General features: G+C 47.7%; 1 long non-coding RNA gene across 1 annotated transcript; it reads right to left on the reverse strand.

The window, feature by feature from the left end:
* Positions 1 to 3,475: 3,475 nt before the first annotated feature.
* Positions 3,476 to 14,835, reverse strand: LOC144330681 (uncharacterized). Its single transcript, XR_013397049.1, has 2 exons — positions 14,309 to 14,835; positions 3,476 to 4,599 (listed from the first exon to the last, which is right to left on the reverse strand). It is a non-coding gene; the product is annotated as an uncharacterized LOC144330681 (long non-coding RNA).
* Between the last annotated feature and the right edge of the window lie 273 nt (positions 14,836 to 15,108).

Genomic DNA, 15,108 nt, shown 5'->3' on the forward strand with positions numbered 1-15,108 from the left:
CATGTGGTTCTCTCTCTGTTCCTCACCTTCATCTGTAAAAGGAAAGAATTAGACTGGACAGTCACTAGAGCTGCTTCCAGCTCTACCATTCCATGACTTCTCCTCTTGCAGAAGTGCAAAAGCTCCATGTGGATTGACCACAGTTGAAGTTCCAGCTGGTGCTGAGGTTCATTTGACCATTTTAATTGCAGCAGTAGGGACCAATATTGACCACACTGGAATTTCTATAAACAGTAAAGATAGCACCAGATTTATAAACAGTTTAAGGAATCAACCTGCTATGTTTTATAATAGAGGCACAGCCAGATTCACGGATAGATAAGAGCCTTTCTCCGACAGTGCGAGGGCACGTGCTTAGTGTCTGGGTAGGAGGATGCTGAACTTCTGATGGGAGATGGAGCTAGCTGTCATGCTGACACCATTGCAGGAAGGTTGAAAACAATGCTGCCCCCAGCACGTCTTATCCATGTGCGAGGTGGTTTAGCTGGTTTGGTTATGGATGAGTATTTAAGACCTCTAGATTACATTCTTACAGCTGCAGATTGACCTCACCACAAATACTGGTTTGCTGGTCCCTAACTGGGAGCTGTAGGCCCCTTAATTTCCTAAGGGGTGATAATAGCACAAATCCATTTCAACCACTTGATCAATAGTGTCTACCAATGGGCCTGGGAATGTGAGATGATAGAAGGGAAAACTACAAAATTAGGAGCCAGAATGCTTGCATGCTCACCCTAGCAGTACGCCTCACCAGCTAGGTGACCTGGCAAACACAGTGATAGACATGCTGTCCTTCTCTGCCCAGCACCTGCCATGAGATCCTGGATCACTCATCACATCCCAAGCTTGGCCAGCCATTGGTGTACCAGCCACTGTCTCAGGAGGTAGAGTCAATGATTAGCCAACAGGACCATTAGTGCCCTTCCCTGGGATGAATGATATAGGCTGTTGGCAGCGGGAAGTTCCTACTGGGATTGTGAAAATGACAATAGGAGTCTAGAACTGTCATTAATTTCTTTCTTCTCTGTATGGAGAAAGCTTGCCAGCCACAGAAGGCAATGAGGTCAACAGCCAAAGGGAGTGAGAGCCAGGAAATGAGTTGATGAGACAGAACAAGCTCTGGAAACCTCCTTTGAGTCTCAGTATCACCCAAGGTCCCAAATATTTCACTGTTACTTATCCTGGTCTGAATTGGGGTGTGTCCCTTGAAACTAAAGGAGATGTGATGCAAAAGCCCACTTCGCTACTAAGGCCTCGTAAAATATAGGCAATGATATAGGTGACTGCTGAGCTCTTCCAGTGCAGGGATTCTATGTTACCTATGAGAAGTGAGAAGTCATTGTTTAGCTCACTTAAAACACTTTCAATGAAACCCAAAACCCAGGCTTTTTATTCCCCTTAAAATCCTGATATTGAGTTCGATGGGAGGAAAGGTTGGGAGTTCACAGTCGTTGAGTGCTTCCTATGTGCCAAGAACTGTAGACATGTTTTTTCATTTACTATTCACCATGGCTCTTTGAGGTATGTGTCAGCTCTCCATTTCGCAGATGAGAAAACTGAGGCTCTGTGAGGTTATGCAACTTGCCCAAGGCCATAGAGTTAGTGAGCACCGAGACAGTTTTTGAATCCAGATCTGGATTCTCTTCCTTATAGGGGATCAGGATTTTAGCCACAAATGATCCCCTCAGCATTGTTATGTTGGTAAGAGGTGGGCTTGCTGAAGAGTGCTCTGGGCTGATTCTTCTATGTAGCTTATGTTGTTTGACTAATCCTTACAATCATTGTGCAAGATATTATTATCTGCACTTTACAGGTGGCAAGAGCAGAGGCTTAAAGAACCAAAATAACTTGCTCTGCTGTGAAATGATTTCAAAGTCCACATGCACTCTGATACCCCATGGAGTGCTGGCAGGGCCTGAAGGCATGGCATTCTTGATCAGCAGAAGACTTCCCAACCCAAGGCATAGCCGTGTCCAACCTCTGGAGGTGAGCCCTTTCCGAAAGCCCGGCCTGGGGTGGCGTTTGCACCGCTGGAGCTGGGAGACCTGGAAGACAACTTTAGCCCCGCCTTTGGCCACTGCTCTCTCATGCCTCATGACATTGACAATGGTCAGTCATGTAAACATAACACCTTAAAAATGCCAAGAAAGGCAGTACTTTGGGAAATACGTCCAGAGAGTTGTAGCCTTTCTGTCCCTCACAGCCAAAGGGTTAGAACCACCATGACTGCACAAGGTCCTTGAAATCTTAGAGTGGCCTATGAAAGATGGATCCAAATGTCACGCTTGGGGTCTGTGGGCTAAAAACTCAGTTATCCAATGCCCCTCGGCAGAGCTTCCTGTGGAGCTATCCAAGGTCCTGCAACTGCTTTGACCTGTGCTCTGATTCATCTGTTGACTCCATTATTCTACCTTTGTCCTTGGCCTGCGGCCTTTCCTGACTTTAGTCCTCATCACACCTGGCCTGTCACATCACACTGTCCTCTTTCATTTACTTCCTAGGACCTGAGCTCACTCGATGCAGTCCACGATGACCTTGAATCTCACTCTTCAAGCTGGTCAAGGCTCACTCTTAGCTACCACTGTCCCTGCTGATAACCAGCTGACCCAATCCTCCAGCACTGCGTGCTCCACCCTCACCTCTCTCAGCCACCTGGCTTGGTGTGTGGTTGTTCCCTGGAATATGGTTGACTTTCAAGAGCCAACCAATTTATTGATTTTGTCCATTCTTCTTTCTTGCTTCCATGACTAGCCATTTATGAAATGTTTCTAAATGAGCTTAGAGCAGGGAGATATTCCTTTTCAATTAGGCCCATGTCCTGAGCTGGCCTGGCCTCCATCCCATCATGTCACATCTACCACATGTGTCTTGATACAGCAAGCAGGCTCCTTAAAAAGAACCGGCTAGAAAATGAGCTTCTTTTGAAATGTGCCACCTTGCTTCTTTTTTTCTTTTCTTTTTTTTTTTTTTCTTTAAAGACAGGGTCTCACTCTGTTGCCCAGGCTGGAGCGCAGTGGCACAATTATAGCTCAGTGCAGCCTTGAGCTCCCAAGCTCAAGCAATCCTCCCAACTCAGCCTCCTGAGTAGCTGGAACCACAGGTGCTTGCCACTATGTGTGGCTATTTTTAAAAATTTTCTTGCAGAGATAGGATCTCACTATGTTGCCCAGGCTGGTTTTGAACTCCTGGGCTCAAGCAATTCTCCTGCCTTGGCCTCCTAAAGTGCTGGCATAAGCCACTGCACCCAGCCTGAAATGCACCACCTTGCTTTCTGATGAGAGCCAGGATCATGGTGTTCCAGTCTCAGCATTGCCCCTGACCAGCCATGTGACCTCAAGCAAGTCATCTAAGCCATGGATCCTTTTATATCACAGTCATTTATTTGCCCTCTCATAAATATTTACTGACTATGTTTCATGCATCAAGCTCTCTGCTGGTGCTGAGGATGCTACAAGAAGATATGGTCTGTATCTCCAAATAACTCAGTTTAATCCAGGAGTGCAATATGTGTACGGTAAAAATAAAAGTAACATGGCAAATTATTACAACAAGAACAAACTGTCAAGACTACACAGAGAATAGAACAATCAGTTCCCTCTGCCTAGAAGGCCTTCTCCCTCAGCCCTTGTGTGACTTGCTCTCCCATGTCTATAGTTCTTCCGTCAAATGTCACGTCACCAGAGAGGCTTTCCCTGACCACCCTATTTGAAATCGCAACCTCACCTCCATCCTGGCACCCCAAGTTGTTCTCTTCTTGCTTTGTTTTTCTCCAAAGCATTTAGTACCACCTGGCAAGGAGGGGTACTCTCATCCGTGAAGCAGAGGACTGTGCTAATGATTCCTGCATTGGTTTGGGTGGTAGCCCCCAGGAAGATATGTCCATATCCTAAGCCCCAGAACCTATGAATGTCACCTCGTTTGGAAAAAGGGCCTTTGCAGATGTAATTAAGTGAAGGATCTTGAGACAAGATCATTCTGGTCTTCCCAGGTGGACTTTAAATCCAATGCCAAGTATCTTTAAAACAGACTGAAGAGAAGCAGATGTGGACACAGAGTTCTCGAGAAGCCATGTGAAGACGGAGGCATAGGTTGGAGTGAGGCAGCCACAGGCCAAGAAACATCTGGAACCACCAGAAGCTGGAAAAGGCAGGGAAGGAGGCTTTAGCCAGTCTTCTCCCAAGGTGTCAGAAGGCCTCGAGGCCCTTGTTTTGACACTCAGGCCTCCAGAATGTAAGAGAGTAAATGTCTGTTGTTTTGAGCCATCAGGTTTGTGATCATTTGTTATGACGGCCACAGGAAGCAAATAAAATCTCTCAGTCATCTCTGCAGTTGTCTTCCAATCAAACAGGCTGAAACCTCAATGATGAGTTAGGACTGGGAATAATCTTCAGCAACGCCAACCTTTTCAGTGATTCACTAGCTGGATTTGTGGACAGACACACAACTTGGGAAGGAAAACAGGACGCTGAGCGCAGCCAGTCATGTCACATCAGCCACACTAGAGCAGGACTAGAACAGCTTCCTTACTGTTCCCAGGATGAAGAGAAAGGCCTGAGATCATCCGGTCCCCGTGGAGACACTGACACCCACCAGCCTTGCCTACAAAATAAAAAAGAGAAAAAAAATTAGACTTCCAGCATGGTTTGTACTAGGGAAAATTGGGGGAAAAACCCGAAATATCTGTATACAAATAGTTACATAATCATGCTGTATCCTTTATTTTATTTCTATTTGAGATAGGGTTTCACTCTGTCACCCAGGCTAGAGTGCAGTGGTGCAATCAGAGCTCACTGCAACCTCGACCACCCAGGCTTAGGTCATCCTCCCACCTCAGTCTCCTGAGTAGCTGGCCTGTGCCACCATGCCCGGCTTTTTTTTTTTTTTTTTTTTTTTTTTTTAAATAGAGACAAGGTTTCACCATATTCTGCAGGCTGGTCTCAAACTTCTGGGCTCAAGCAACCTTCCTGCCTTGGCCTCCCAAAGTGCTGGGATTACAGGTGTGCACCACCATGCCTGGCTAATTTTTTGTATTTTTAGTAGAGATGGGGTTTCACCGTGTTAGCCAGGACGTTCTCGATCTCCTGACCTCATGATCCACCCGCCTCAGCCTTCCAAAGTGCTGGGATTACAAGTGTGAGCCACTGTGCCTGGCTAATTTTTTGTATTTTTAGTAGAGACGGGGTTTCACCGTGTTAGTCAGGATGTTCTCGACTTCCTGACCTCGTGATCCGCCTGCCTCGGCCTCCCAAAGTGCTAGGATTACAGGTATGAGCCACTGTGCCCGGCCAGTATTCCTACTTCAGAAACTCTATGTAAAATGCACCCGTACATGCATATTCATACATTGAAAAAAACCTCTAAGGAAGCTTTTTCAGAGCAAAAGAAACTATCAACAGAGTAAACACACCACGTACAGAATAGAAGAAAATATTTGCAAGTTATGTGTCCAACAAAGATCAATATCCAACATCTATAAGGAACTTAAACAATTCAACAAGCAAAAAACAAATAATTACATTAAAAAGTGGGCAAGAGACGTGAACACTTCTCCAAGGAAGATATATGAGTAGCCAAGAAACATGAAAAAAATGTTCAACATAACGAATCATCAGAGAAATGCAAATCAAAACCACACTGAGATGCCATTCACACCAATCAGAATGGCTATTATTAAAAAGTCAAAAAGCAACAAATGCTGGTGAGGCTCTGGAGAAAAGGGAACGCTTCTACATGATTCATGGGAATGTAAATTAGTTCAATAGCAAAGACATGGAATCAACCTAGGTGCTTATGGTTAGGAAAATGTGGACTGGATAAAGAAAATGTGGCAAATATACAACTGGAATATTATGCAGCTGTAAAAAAGCAAAATCGTGTCCTTTGCAGCAAAATGGATGCAGCTGGAGGCCATTATGTTAAGTGTATTAATGCAGGAACAGAAAATCAAATACCACATGTTCTCACTTATAAGTGGGATCTAAACCTTGGGCACTCATGAACACAAAGATGACAGCAATAGACATAGGGGACTATAAGAAGGGGGAGGCCAGGCGCGGTGGCTCAAGCCTGTAATCCCAGCACTTTGGGAGGCCGAGACGGGCGGATCACGAGGTCGGGAGATCGAGACCATCCTGGCTAACACGGTGAAACCCTGTCTCTACTAAAAAAATACAAAAAACTAGCTGGGCGAGGTGGTGAGCGCCTGTAGTCCCAGCTACTCGGGAGGCTGAGGCAGGAGAATGGCGTAAACCCAGGAGGCGGAGCTTGCAGTGAGCAGAGATCCAGCCACCGCACTCCAGCCTGGGTGACAGAGCGCGACTCCGTCTCAAAAAAAAAAAAAAAAAAAAGAAGGGGGAGAAAAAGAGGGGAACAAGGGTTAAAAAATTAACTATTGGGTACTATGCTCACCACCCGGGTGACAGGATCAATCATACCCTAAACCCCAGCATCATGCACTATAACCTTGTAACAAATCTGCACACGTACTCCTGGAATCTAAAATGAAAGTTGGAATTATGTTTTTAAAAAATTGAGGTTTTCAAGAAGCCATCTAAAATGAACTTAAGCTACAAAAACAAAAAGAAAGAAAGAAAAAGGAAGGAAGGAAGGAAGGAAAAGAGAGAGAGAAAGAAAGAAAGAAAGAAAGAAAGAAAGAAAGAAAGAAAGAAAGAAAGAAAGAAAGAAAGAAAGAAAGAAAGAAAGAAGGAAAGAAAGGGAGAGAAGGAAGGAAAGAAAAAATGAAAGAGAGAGAAAGAAAGAAAGAAAGAAAGAAAGGAAAGAAAGAAAGAAAAGGAAAGAAGGAAAGAAAAAATGAAAGAGAGAAAGAGAAAGAAAGAGAAAGAAAGAAAGAAAGAAAGAAAGAAAGAAAGAAAGAAAAGAAAGGAAGGAAAGAAAGAAAGAAAAGGAAAGAAGGAAAGAAAAAATGAAAGAGAGAAAGAAAGAAAGAAAGAAAGAAAGAAAGAAAGAAAGAAAAGAAAGAAAGGAAGGAAGGAAGAAAGAAAGGAAGGAAAAAAGAAGGAAAGAAAAGAAAGAAAGAAAGAGAAAGAAAGAAAGAAAGAAAGAAAGAAAGAGAAAAAGAAAGAAAGAAAGAAAGAAAGAAAGAAAGAAAGAAAGAAAGAAAGAAAGGAAGGAAGGAAGGAAGAAGAAAGAAGAAAAAGGTCTCCAAGGACATGCTCAGCTGAGGGCATAAGTTATTTCTGGGGAGGAGATGGGGACTATAAAGTAGTCAAAGTGAGTTTTTACTTCATCTGCTACTTATTTTATTTTATTATTATGTTTACAATGACTTGAGCCATTATTTTTTGTTTAAATGAAAAAAAAATTAGAAGAGTTGGGGTGTGGCAGCTCACACCTATAATCCCAGCACTTTGGGAGGCTGAGGCAGAAGGATTACCTGGGGCCAGGAGTTCGAGACCAGCCTGGGCAACATAGCAAGACCCCGTCTCAACAAAAAAATTTTTAAAAAATTAACTGGGTGTGGTGGCATATGCCTGTGGTCTCAGCTGCTCAGAAGCCTGAGGTTCACTTGAGCCTGGGAGGTTGAGATTGCAGTGAGCTGTGATCGTGCCATTGACCTGTAGCTTGGACAACAGGGTAAGACTCTGTCTCAAAAAAAAAAAAAAAAAAAAAGGAAGAAATAAATTCAGGCAAGAGTGTGACGCCATGATTGCTGTGGCCTCGTGCCCAGCTGGGGTGGTGTGGAGGAGGCAGGAGCTGCTTTTTGCTGATGCTCCAGGCTCATAGATGTGGCTTCTGCTGCTTTGTACGCAAAACCTGCAGATGAACAGAGTCTGGGAACCTAGTGTTCCAAACAGAAAGTGCTGTCCTGGCCGAGCAAAGCAAGGAGACAGTGTCCCTTTATCACCACTCTTGCAGGCAACCTGGGAGCTGACCCCTTTGCAGCTTGGAGGCAGGAACTGCTGTGATAGTCCTTTAGCCTATGAGGAACAGCCCCCACCCACCCTCCCTTCCAAGGCCATGAGGTTCAGAGTGGAAGAGTCCAGTCCCGCCTGGATGGGGTACAGTGCTGCCCACAGCAGAGAGCCTGAGAGAGACTGCAGCTGAGTGTGTACTGACCCTGGGCCTCTGGGCTCAAGGGAGGCAGCCTCTCACCCTTCAAGGAACAGGGGCTCAGACAGTCTGAGAACACAGGACACCTGGGGCCAGAGACGGGCTATTGGGAAGGACTGGGACTATCACATGGGTGAATTCTAAAATTGCGTGTGTGTGTGTGTGTGTGTGTGTGTATGTATATGTACACAAGTAAATCAGTATTTTTTAGTGCAAAGGATAAAGTGAACTGAAAATATCATAAACACAGGCTCTTTAGGGCTGCTTCAGTGAACAGTGAATAGTCTCATTTGTAACCAGCATGAGTTGTTGATTCACCAAATGATACAAGGCTGAAAACTAATGTGCTTTTCTCCAAAAATCCTCCAACTGTTCCCCCATTCCTACTTCTATAATAGGTACATTTCTTAGCAAATGCCATGTCCTGGAATTCAAAAATCAGGCTAGAATAGTTACAACCAAAAGGAGCCTCAAGAGGCTTGATGAGAACACTTACTGCAGGGTCATGGAAGGAAAAAGGCATTAGGTGAAAACTAAGAATCTGAATAAAATACGGACTTTCGTTTGTAGTAATGTATCAATAATAGTATTGGTGCATTAATCTGACAAGTGCAACATACTGATGTAAGGTGTTAACAATGATGGAAACTGCGTGGAGGAATATGGGATCTCTCTGTACTATCTGTGCAGCTTTTCTGTAAATCTAAATCTATACTAAAATATAAAGTGTATTAAAACAATCCAGCCAGCCATGGTGGCTCCCGCATGTAATCCCAGCATTTTGGGAGGCCAAGGTGGGAGGATTGCTTGAGCCCAGGAATTTCAGACCAGCTGGGTAACACGGAACCTTGTCTCTACAAAAAAATACAAAAATTAGCTGAGTGTGGTGGTGTGCACCTGTAGTCCCAGCTACTCAGGAGGCTGAGGTGGGAGGATTGCATGAGCCCGGGAGGCCGAGGCTGTGGTGAGCCATGATCACACCACTGCACTCTGTCCTGGATGACAGAGTGAGACCCTATCTCAAAACAAACAAACAAACAAAACAATTGTGCCCGGCCTGGTTTGATGGATGCTTGTGCCAAATAAGGGTTACAGGTGGGAGGTGGGAGGTTGAATGAAAAAATCAGAAGGCTTGTGATGGCTTTATCTGAAGTCACCTCTGGGAGTGCTTTGCCATAAACATTCTTCTTTCCCTGTTGTCTCAGCTGACCCTTATGCCAACTGCCTGAGATATTATTACCCCGTTTTACAGATGGAGAAACCAAGTTTGGAGCGTGCTGTCGTTTGAATGTGTCCCTTCCAAAATTCATGCTGAAAATTAATCCCCATGGTGGCAGTATGAAGGGGTGAGGGCCTCGGGAGGTGACGAGGCTGTGAGGGCTCCTCCCTCATGAATGGATTTGTGCCTCATCAAGGGGCAGTCAGGGGCCAGCTGAGGACTTTCCCACTCCTGCCAGATGAGCAGGTGCCAGGTAAGCTCACAGCAGGAAAGCGCCATCATGGAAGCAGAGAGCAGCCCTGTCTAGACACCAGTGTCGGCCCCTTCATCTCAGACTTCTGGCCTCCAGAACTGTGAGGAATCCATTTCTCTTCCTTATAAATTACCCAATCTATGGTATTTTGTTGCAGTAGCACAAGCAGAGGGAGCAGTTCTGAGCCTCCCACCACCCATTCGAGCCACACAGCTGTGCCTCTTCAAGGGCAGACTCTGCGCCCACAGCTCACTTTGCCCCGTGATCCTTCCCCCTTCTCTGCTTGGCTGGTGGGCCAAACCTTTCCATGCCTTTAAAATTTGCTCCTATTCCACCTCCTTGGAGGAGAATTCCTTGACAGTCCCTCCTAATTCACCAGGCCATGCTCTGTATGTCTTCTGAGCCCCGTGCAAATGAATTCTCTCCTCCAGCTTTTCAGATTCTGTATTCAAGCATGCCCTCCTCCAGGGGTTCCTCTTTGAATCCACACTATCCAGCCTAATGCCTGGAGGATGGTGCCTGGGAGATTTGCATTTCTTGAATTGAAGCTGGCATGAAACCTGCATTAATCAGCTCCGGCTGCCATGACAAAGTCCCACAGACCAGGTGCTTCAACACCAGCCATTCATCCTCTCACTGTTCTGAAGGCTAGAAGTCCAAGATCAAGGTGCCAGCAGGGTTGGTTTCTCCTGAGGCCTCTCTCCTGGGTTTGTGGATGGCCACATTCTTGCTGTGTCCTCACATGCTCATCCCTCTGTGTGTCTGTGGCCTAATCACCTTTTCTTTTATTATTATTATTATTTTTGAGACAGAGTCTTGCTGTGTCACCCAGGCTGGAGTGTAGTGGCTTAATCTCAGCTCACTGCAACCTCCAACTCCCAGGTTCAAGCGATTCTCCTACCTCAGCCTCCCGAGTAGGTGAGACCACAGGCATGAATTTGGGCCCACCCACATGACCTCATTTTACTTTAATTACTCCCACAGACCAAGTACAGTCACATTCTGAGGTCAGGGGCTTAGGGCTTCAGTATGTGAATTTTGAGGGACACAATTCATTCCTTAACAGAGCCCAGGCAGATCATGCTGACTATAAAGCTCAGGTCAGGGTATGAGGAGGGGCTGGAGGTGGAGAATGTCCCCACGGCTCCACCATTGAAAACGTGAAGGTGAAATGCAGGCAGCTTCCTGGGCACATCCAGGCTGGAGCCTCGAGGGTGTTGCTGTCTTCCAAGACAAAGGATGTGAGAGTGACTTGTGTTTGGAAACGGATCTGAGGTCCTGAGATGAAAGAGCCATGGAAGAGGTTTTTATTTATCACCACTAATAATGGCTGCAGCCAGAAGAGGATTCTGGGGCCTCTGGTCTGTGCTTGTGTTTTCTGACCTTGACCCCTGACTATTGCGAGCTCAGGGTCTCCGAGCCCTGCTCCCATTGCTCCCGCCCTGGTGCTTCCGCCGGGTCCAGCCCACACAGCGAGCAACATCTTCAAGGCCTTGGGATCCAGGGCAGGGGGAGGCCCCGGGATGGAATTTCAGACTAAACTTGCACCACAAGCTACCTTCTCAAGGGCACGGAGATGTCTCAGGCAGCAGCTGCAGCTGCCAGGGAGTATCAGAAAGTTCTAGTTTGTTGTGCATTGGAGGAGATGGTCCTGAGAAACAGCCCACTCTGGGAAGGGGCCCTTTTCCCGAGAGCCCAACTGTCTAGGAAAGGCACAAGGACACTTGCAGGACCGAGGCAGCCAGCAGTATTTCATAGCTGCTGGTTTTGTGCCATCAACCTTGCTACTTTGGGAATAGGGTTTGTTTTTTCAGGCAGTGGCCATTTATCAAGCATGTGGCAAATACCATCTGCATAGTGCTGTAAAGTCTACAGGGTCGCCCCTCACACCACTGCATCTGATCTGCACGGTGGGAAAGAGTGGGGAAGATGCTGTTGTTCACATGCCCATCTTGCCAATGAAGGAACTGAGCTTAGCAAGGTGGGATGACTTGCTCAGCCCAAGGTGGCAGGACAAGCCCTCTGGCATCTGAGAACTCAGCTAGTCCCCTGGCAGCCTTGAAATGGAAGGTCTGGAGCTTTTCATTTCTCAGGTGAAGCTGGTGGTCAGACGTTACATGAGTGCCCAACATCACATAGCTGTTTGGAGGCAGAGTTGACTTCAACTAACTCTCCTGACATCAGATCTGGGGTACTTCTTCCTCCATCATGCCACCATACCTGAGACGGGGGTGTGGGTAGGTTTGGGACCACGCCTTGCCCTCAGCGTGCTTCCAATCTAGCTGTTTGAAGGGCTGGTGGGCAAGCAGGGTGGGGAGTACAGGTGGAGACCTATACACGGGCTTGAGGATGGGGTCGCCCACCCCCCGGGTGGGGTCACCGCCCCCTGCCCAGGGTGCCACGGCTCCTCAATGATCCAGGAACAATGCCAGCAGCAGCACTTGGGCCCACAAACATGGGAAGACCTGGGCTCTCACCAACAAGTTCCATGGGTGGTGACCAGTCCAGAGGGGAAGTGCAATGTCACAGAAAAACAGCATGGGTTTGGGAGTCAGAAAGGTCTGAGGGCAAATGCTGATGCTGCGCCAGATGGGCTGCGTGACCTTATGCAAGTCAATTAATTTATCTGAGCCTCAGTTTCTCCACCTGTAAAGTGAAAGCAATAATGCTGGCTTGGTGGGACTGCATTGAAGATTAAATGAGATAATGTATGTCAATTTTCCAGCACTGTACCTATAGCATAGCAGATGCTAAATAAATATCAGCTACTCCTATTATGATTAGCCTGGCAGGGCTGATCCCTGGCGCAGGCAGAGGCCGGGAAGAGTTGATAAGATGTGCTGGTGTCTGCATCTCTGCACAAGTCTCAGGCTGACCCGTGTGCCTCCCTGCACACCTGTCCTCCCCACATGCCAGAGGCTGGGCAAGCTTTTGAATCATTAGCTGTGGGGCCTTGGGCAAGTTACTTTCCCTCTCAAAGTCTTTCTTTTCTCATCTGCAAAATGGGGATAATAGAAGTACTTCCCTCACAGTGCAGTGAGAATCACATGAAGCCATGCAGGTAAAGACTCAACATGGAGAAAGGCTTCCAGCATGTATGAGCGGTTGTTAACACCATCATCATCCTCATCACCACCCTCTCAAGTGGTGTTCAGTGGTCAGTGTCTGAAGAGCCACGTTGAACGGACTGAGGGCCTTGTCTGGGTTCATCACAGGGAGTGGCATCCTTGATTAGTGGTGTGTGTGCCATTATTGATTCATTAGTGAATTGGGAGCATAGAACCCATGAATTTTCCCTACCTAAAGTAGGTGACCTCTGAGATCCCATTAGTCTAAAACTGGACTCTTCTCTACTTGGGGTCTCGGCTGCCTTCTCCATGCATGATGAGTTTGGGCTGACTGATCCTTGAATTCCTTCATAGCTCCTTCATTCGAGGACTCCGAGACTCCATGCCCTGGCTGAGCTGAACATTACCTGGAATGCCCCTCTCCGGTGAGTTGGCTCCAGCCAGGAACAGAAAGGAAGACAGCTCCTGCCTCTTGGGGTCCTCTGGGAAGAAGCTTCCAGCTCAGCAGGCAGCTCCTGATTGTAGGCAGGGCTCCCCTGAGCCCGCACACACAACCCTTCCTGGGGGAGAGCCCTTGGCCTGCATCCGGGGTCCCAGCCTGGAGTGAGACTCAGCCCAGCCTCTTTGCTGTGCTTCCCACTCAGAAGCAGTGAGGGTCTAGGGAGCTTTATCTATTCCAGGGCCGGCTGCTGAGCCCACCAGCATGTCCATAAGATGGGCTTCAGAGCTCTCCAGACCTGAGGAGCAACGGACCTTGACCACTAAAAGGGCCTGTGAAAGGCCCTTGGTCATCTTCTCAGAGGAGAGAAGCATCGAGAACGAAGCGTAGTGTGGAGGGTGAACATCGGCCATGCCCCGCTCTGCTGGCAGAGCAGATTCTCATAACATAATGAGAAGGAAGGCACGGGGTTTGCTGTCTAGGAGGTAAAAGTTGCTTTTAGTTTCATTTCCAGAATTTTTTAAAATGCCTCCTTTCTCCATCTTGAATATATACTGCAGGAGGGGGAATTTCCTTCATCCTGTTTACCAGGGTGTTACTCAGACCTGATAGTTAATATTCATTAACTTAATGCAACAATCACGATGCCACAGGGTGAGGATGGAAGGGATACGGTGCTGGGAGGACCTTGGAGAAGCTAAAACCAGACAGGCCACGATCAAACTGGGTTTTTTTTTTTTTTTTTTTTTTTTTTTTGAGACAGAGTCTCGCTCTGTCGCCCAGGCTGGAGTGCAGTGGCTGCATCTCAGCTCACTGCAAGCTCCGCCTCCCGGGTCTATACCATTCTCCTGCCTCAGCCTCCCGAGTAGCTGGGACTACAGGCGCCCGCCACCTCACCCGGCTAGTTTTTTGTATTTTTTAGTAGAGACGGGGTTTCACCGTGTTAGCCAGGCTGGTCTCGATCTCCTGACCTTGTGATCCGCCTGTCTCGGCCTCCCAAAGTGCTGGGATTACAGGCTTGAGCCACCGCGCCCGGCCCAAACTGGGTTTTGAAAGATGAATAGGATTTTATCAGGGAGCGACGAGAACAAAGGTGTTTGTTTTCTTCAGTTGTATTTGAGGATGAACATTCTGTAATGAAACCTGCAAGACCTTTAAATAAGTCATGGTGGGAGGTGAAGATGTGAGCCGCAGAGAAATTGGAATCAGGGTCTCGAGGTTGCCACAGGGAAGGGAACTGACAAACATTAGCGGCTTACCTGTCTGTGCCCGGTGCTGTGACGGGTACTCACGGGCATTCACACTTGTCAACCATCCCATGACGGGCATAGACAAACTCGGGCTCAGGCTCAGAGGACCCCAGGAACTTGCTTTGGGTCTCAGAGCTCCTCCAGCTGCAGCTGGCCCTCCTCCAAGACATGGGATCTGGCTGCGCTAACCACCGGGTTACATGAAGCAAATGGCCCTCAGAATCAGAGCCTTTTGCTGAAGCTCCAGGCCCCAAGGCCAGAGCTGAAAAACAAGCTCCAAGACGTTTGACATTTTTTGCAAAAAGTATTTGAGTCTGTGGCCTTTCTGCTTCACTTTCTCCCAATCCATCCCATCCCTCCCATCGTCCTCCCTTCCAGTCCCAGGTCTCGGAACACTCGGAAGCTCTGAGAGGAGGCTGGCGAAGCCCCATCCATCAGCAGCCTTGAAAGGCCCAGGCAGGGTGGAGCAGCCTGGCTGTTCCAGGGGAGAAGAGCAGCCGCAGCCCAAAGCTCTGGGGTCCCCAGCCCATTTCCCTGTGGGGGTGGGAGTGGAAAGGGAGAGAGGGGCTGAGGAGGAGGGAAGATAAGCCTGCGGTCATTTGTCTTTTTAATTGGCTCAAATGCTGGGAGGAGAGCTGCCTCGTTATCCTGGCTCCGGGCTGGCCGGGGTCCAAGCACCAGGCTGTGAGCTGTGTAGTGTGGGGCTGCACAGGCGGTCCCGCTGCCCTCGCCCTGGAGGGGCAGCCATGGGAGGAAGGTTCCGGGAGACAGGCAGGAGGCAGCAGCACGTGGTCGGGGAGGCTCTTGTT

The sequence above is a fragment of the Macaca mulatta genome, chromosome 8, assembly GCF_049350105.2.
Source record: "Macaca mulatta isolate MMU2019108-1 chromosome 8, T2T-MMU8v2.0, whole genome shotgun sequence".
Lineage (NCBI taxonomy): Eukaryota > Metazoa > Chordata > Mammalia > Primates > Cercopithecidae > Macaca > Macaca mulatta.